The following is a 6,942-nucleotide window of genomic DNA, read 5'->3' as shown; positions in this document are numbered from 1 at the left end:
TACTAGGTACCTACTGGGCTAGGTTCTGAGGATACGATTAAAAAAACACTTAAAAAAAACTTTTCCCTCAAGGAACTGACATTTGTTGGGAATATATATATATATATATATATATATATATATATATATATACATATACATATATATATATATATATATATATATATCACTTTAAAAAACAGCTGGACATGTTTATAAAATGCAAGTGGAGAGAAGTGTCCTACATTCAGCAGAGCCATGTCAAATAACTTTTCCAGCACCTGAATTACGAAGGCATTATTACCAAGACATAGCAATTTCTTTTTCTTTCTTTCTTTCTATTTTTCTTCCTTCTTTCTTTCTTTCTTTCTTTCTTTCTTTCTTTCTTTCTTTCTTTCTATTTTCCTTTTTCTTCTTCATCTTCTTCATCCTTGTCTACTACTTCTGCTTCTGCTTCTTCTTTTTACAAAATCTCCTTTAGAATTTCACAGAACATATTGAAGTAAAAAAAATTAAATTAAAATTTATTCCTATTCTTCACATAAACCAGTTTGATGTCTGTGTCACCAGATCTATTATAATAGCCAGTGAGTTATATAGAATGATAATATACTTCCTATACAGGAAAATAGGAGCATTTTATAGCTTTGGACAGTAGCTCAAGTGATTTTTTTATTAGAACTCTATAAGGAGATTATAAAAATAATTAACTAGCAGTTGAAATTGATTTTTATCATAGAAATGTAAAGAAAATCAGTGTAATTGAATTAGTTTACTTTTAAACTTGAACGATATGAGCAAAGACATGGACTACTCTCAGTTATATGTTTCTTTAAGAGTTATATTAAAATAGATAAATAACCACTTTCTAATTCTAAGATCCACTTGAGCACGAAACAGTATAAGCCAAAAGGAAAGAAAAGAATCAACCAATTTATAACAGCAAAGGGAGTTGAATACCAATGAGAACCGTTTTGAGGGTAGTTTCCAATATTCTATACTCACACAAACTACTTAGGATCACTATCTTTCAGGAACTATAAGATTGGATACCTTATAAACCTGTGTGCTTTTCTTGATGAGAGGGCCTAAGTGAAGAGATAATTAGAGCATGTGATGTTCATCAAATACTCATTATTGGGTCACTGTAACTCATTCTCACTTTGCTTCAGGACTATCATCTTCAGTAAGTCTCAAGTTCATTTAGGGGACAAACTCAATCAAAAATTACAGTTGAAGTCCTGTGAAACAGGTAAAAGAATGAGTAATTGTTTTAGAAAGAAATATGAAAGACTTAAAAAAATTACTTTATGGTGCATTTTTGGCAATAGTATACTAAGACTGATTATCATTCCCATGTTATCTTAGAATAGTATCTTGAACAAGGTAGGTGGTATAAAAATGCTTCTCTTGGAAACATTTACAATCAAACCATTTGACCACTAGCTACCACAACAGCATGATATTGTTAACCTACAATTGACATTCAAGTACAGGGTAAGTGATAAATAATTGTACTATAATAAATAGTACTAATAGATCTGTTGAACTAACAATTGATATCAGCATATAAGAAGCAAAGCCAAGGAATTTGGGTTATAAGCAAAAAACCCAACATATTCAGAGGGTGATTATTTAATTTTATAGATTTAAGAAAAATATAAAATCTCCAAAATCCTGTTATGTATTGGATTTGGAGGGTAGTATTGGGAGAGAAAAGAGAGGTCTGAATAATCTGGTATAACTGTCTCTGCAACTCTAAATTATCATACAGGAGTCAGCCTGCCTCTTTACTTTGTTATGAAATAAGGCTACCCTGAATTAGAGAAACTCTAAAAGTTAAACTTATCAAAGTAGTTATTTTGAAAATCTTCAACTAGGCCAAGGAATTATCAGTGCTTTCATTGAGCAAACTATATGAGAGCATAATTGGAGGGAGAATAGCTTCCAAAAGAAACCGCTATCAGTCCAGGAATGTTTTGAAAGGAAGAAAGGCAATTTAGAATCCTTCTATTTTCATAGAAATTGTTTCAGGTCAGTGAGTATTATTGGGAAAAAAAGGAGGTGTGAGATGAGCAATATAGTATCAAAACTGACAGCCTCCAAACATTCATCTTTTGGTAAAACTTTAGATATGTTTCAGGTATTTCAATTACCAGGATATAAATAAGGACATTTACTTTTTAAAACTGCATGAAATCCAATGGATACTTTTTTGACTTTATGTCTTTTATGTACAGAAAAAAATATGGAAGCATGTTAGGTGATTTGATTGTTCTTTCAATTTAGGATTTGTTTGGATTGCACGGTAAATATGTCGTTATTCAAAGGTTTAAAGGTAGCAACCACTGGAGAAACCCTCCCATTTGATTATCAATGTAAACTAGACTTTTATTTTCATTGTCACAGGAAGAGAAATTATGCACTATCTTTAGTAATCAGTTTGTAGTTTTGACCAAGAAGCAGAGATACTTTGGTTTAGAAATGGGAACATATTTCTATGTTTGGTTTTGGGAACATATACTTTATTATCAATTTATTGAGATAAGGGACAGGAAAAATTAAAAGAAAGGGAGGATGAAGAAAAATAAAAAGAGGCAAAAGTAGGAAGGAAGGGCGGCTAGGTGGCGTAGTGGATAAAGCACCGGCCTTGGAGTCAGTAGTACCTGGGTTCAAATCCGGTCTCAGAAACTTAATAATTACCTAGCTGTGTGGCCTTGGGCAAGCCACTTAACCCCATTTGCCTTGCAAAAATCTAAAAAAAAGTAGGAAGGAAAAGAGAATAAAAATTATTAAGAGAATGAGAAAAAATGAAAAGGAAAAGAGAAAATATGAATAAGCAAATGAAGAGGAAGCTATAGAGAACAGAGATGAAAAGAGGAAAGGAAATGGATTCTAGAAACAAGTAAGTAATGTAGGGGTCAACAGAAGATTTTTATTCTTTTATAGTTTCACTAATAGATTTAGTGCACAGTTTGTAAGACAGAAGTAGAGCAAAAACACCATAGATAAATTCTGAAATAGACTTTCCATTACAGACTTTTTACTGAAATAACAAATTCAAGATTATGGTCACTTCACCTCCTACTCAGAGTTAATTCTCCTACAAGTTCGATTCCAAAGGGATCTCAGTAGAAACATTCTTCCTACACAATTTAAACGTGTCTGGTTAGAGAAATGAGGTGAGAAAAGTTCACTTTTCCCACCCCTACTAGGTTGTGTCTTTTTAAGGCTCTCTGTACACACAAAAAGGAAATCTCCTGATAGTTTCATGCTCAACTTTGATCTATTCAATGTTGTGTTCCTATGTTTCCAACCTAGGGTGAAAATTAGGAGAGAGAGTCCATATCAAAAAAAATAAAAAAGATGCTTTTTTAGATATGTGTGGGAACTTTTTCTTAGCTTCTCAGTCTTCTTCAAGTATGCAAAGTAAGAGCCTAATGGATAAGGTCTCTTTTAAGATGTTTGGTGTAAGACTAGATTTTCAAATGTTTTCCCTAACTTGGAAATCTCTAAGGCCAACATCAGATCGAATCTCTGAAAATTAATTAGATGTCTGCACAAGAGATATAATAGGATCTATTTCTGACCTCTTACTTTCCTCACTCATTTTAAGGTAATGCAGCTGTAATAAGAAATAGAAATTCCCCAAGAATATTTGCTTACTTCACTATTAGCTTCAGCTATTAGTCTTCAGCTTATATGCTGAAAAGCAATTATCGTTTTGCTTATTGAAACTAATTCAAAATTATCATCTGATCTTTGCAGGAGGGGGAAATTACCCCATACAAAGACAAACACAGACACACACAGACACACAGACACACAAACAAATAAAGAGGAGAGAGAGAGAGAGAGAGAGAGAGAGAGAGAGAGAGAGAGAGAGAGAGAGAGAGAGAGAGAAAGCAGTTTGTTATACTTCAAAGTACCAAGGAAGATATTAATGTACTTAAGAATGCTTGAAATTCTAAAATGAAATAGTATTTCATTGCCTTAAGACTTCCTGTCCTCTAATTAAATGGCCTTAGATAATGATACAGTAGATAGAGTATCACACTGAAATTTGGAAGACTCATCTTCCTGAGTTTAAATCTGACCTCATATGCTTCCTAGCTGTGTGATCCTGGAAACCACTTAATTCTGTTTACCTCAGTTTCCTTATTTATCCAATGAATTGGAGAATGAAATGTCAAATGACTTTCAAGATCTTTGCCAGGAAAACCCCATAATGAGATCAGAAAGAGTCAGACCCAACTGAAACAAACTAAATTCCAACAACAAGAAGGCAATACATGCCAGTTTGAAATATTATTTCCTAGGATTTAGAACTAGCAGGTAACTTTGAGATACTAGAATCATAGAAATGAAACAAGAAGGAACCTTTAGTAATCATCCAAAGTCCCATGAAGAAACTTAAGACAAAAAGAATTGTGACTTGTTCACATTCACATGGGAAATAATTAGCAAAGAAAGGATTAAATTCATGTTTCTGATTATAAATTCAGACTTCTCTGCACTATACCAGATTGCTTCTGTGATGTTTTGAGGGGGGCAGAATCTCAGGTACAAGGAGAATGACATTAGCATAGTATCTTGAATCAGAAATGGGGCAACATTGAGAATGGCAAATGGGAATATTTGCTTATTTCATTGTTAGCTTTGTCTTCAGCTTCTATGCTGAAAGTTATTACAGTTTTCCATTTTAAAACTTTTTCAAAACTGTCATCTAGTCTTTGGGGGAGAGAAAAAACATGATTGGATGAAAAGTGCACTCACTGGAATTCAAATAATGTGTGCATATCTTGGTTCTCCAGCTTATTTGATGTGTACCTGTGGAAAGTCACTTCATTTTTCTAGGTCTCAACTTCAGAGTGGGATGATTAATAAGGTCACTTTGACATTTATGATTCTGTAATTATTTTGTTTCTTTCCTCCTTCTAAATATGGGACTTCTCTAATATTCACAGCAGAGACATCCATTCTTTTCCCCATATGGTTGCCTTCCTTAAAATTCCTCTTATTTTCATGTATTCTGCAATCATGTGATGTCTAGAATTAGTGCCTTTCAAGTTTCAATCTCTACCTCCATCTATCGGTTAGACATTTCTGTTCAAATATCTTGATTTTATCTAAAACTATGTTTGTTGTTCTATCTTCTCACTTTGATTCCATAACTGTCCCCACTGTTCCTTTTCCACCAACCTCAACTTTCTTCCTGAATACTTTATTTCTTTTAGCATTTTACTTTATTTCACATTCTCTTCCACCAAAGTTTAATTTTAGTGATATGTTTACATTATTTTGAGACAATAAGGTGCAGTGAATCAGAAATAATCTGTATTTGAATCCCACCTTTTTCCACTCCAAACATCAGTTTTCTTATTCCTATTATGGAAATAATATCTATAGCAGCAACTTTACAGAGTTTTTAGAAGTTTCAAAAATTATGTACTCAATATATTTTGTACTTTATATGGATGTCAACTGTTATTATTGTGCATCAATAACCATGGTTTTTTTCTTAACTAGCAATTAACCATATGTGTACTTTTTTCCTTAAACAAGGGATATAGCTAGATACTTTATATTGATGTAAAAAATTACTATATTCCCTGCTTAGTAGTTATGGAAGATATCACATTTTTCATTGAAGATTGAATGAAAGAATGAATGAATGAAGGAAGGAAGGAAGGAAGGAAGGAAGGAAGGAAGGAAGGAAAAAATTAAATAGTATTCTTATAATACCTATCTAATAATAAAATAGCTGGAGTAGATGATTGGAGAGAATATGAAGATAAAATATTTTGAAAACTGTATTGAAAGAATGTCTATAAGTATTTATTTGGTGACTATTATGTGCAAATCATTTCACTAATTATTTACCTCTTTGATGGTAACATTCTAAAAGAGGAGCTTACAGTCTTACAAAGCTTGCCTAGAAATGTGTTTCTCGGACAGAAAAAGGTTGTACTTTTTCACTTCTTTCTGGAATAGTGAGACTATCAGTCTTATTTAAGTAGTGAACTGCGGTCATAAGGTTTATGGTATGAATGAACTACTGGATGAAAAAAAATCAAGGCACTTTTCAGTAATTATTTCCTCTCTCTCCCTCCCACCGCCTCCAAGCAACAGATCTTTTAAACAGACTAATCACTTCCCAACTTACAAGCATTTTTGCATAAAATACTATACTGGTATTAATTTCATATCAATTTATTATGCATGCTGGGTGAAACTTCATTGATTTTACTAGTTATTTGCATATTGCAATTGAGATGACAATTCCAATTAAATGAGTCATCTTTAATGTCAAAATTCATATGTCAAGAACATAATTTTATCTAACTTAAAAATTTTTCCTCTGATTTTTCCTCTTTTCACTAAGTTAAAAGCCAGTTGATATGTCTGAAAAGAGGTGACTATATGCTACTTATTGAACACTGTGATCTAAGGACATTTAGAGATATTTGTCACTGGAATCATAAAACTATTATCTCCTCTTCATAGAGAAGTCTTTTGAGAAAATGGAAATTCTGCAACCACATTTGAAGTGTTTTTGATTTTTTAGTTTTTAAATTTAGGAAAATACTAACTATTTTTTAGAGATCACAGAAGATATTACATGTGAGATTTTCATCAAAGTGAACCAAAGGACTTTTGGAAAATAAACAAACAAATAACTAACTCCAGCAACTATTAAAACAAAAACATCATCATAGAAAAGAAGTGTCTTTTTTGTATTACATAGAAAATTCCATATTTAGTAAAGGGAAAATATAGTTTTGTGTGACTATTTGCCTATCAATGAAACAAGATCATGAATAAGTTTATAAACCTCTAATAGGAGGTTAACTCCTAAAAGTAAGAGATTTTTTTTATATCTATATCCTCAGGAACTAACTGAATGCATGAAGCCTTGTTATAATATGAGTAAATCAATTTAATAAAATCAAATGAATACTT

The sequence above is a fragment of the Macrotis lagotis genome, chromosome 3 (assembly GCF_037893015.1).
Source record: "Macrotis lagotis isolate mMagLag1 chromosome 3, bilby.v1.9.chrom.fasta, whole genome shotgun sequence".
Classification (NCBI taxonomy): Eukaryota; Metazoa; Chordata; class Mammalia; order Peramelemorphia; family Peramelidae; genus Macrotis; species Macrotis lagotis.
Note: the sequence above shows the minus strand (reverse complement) of the source record.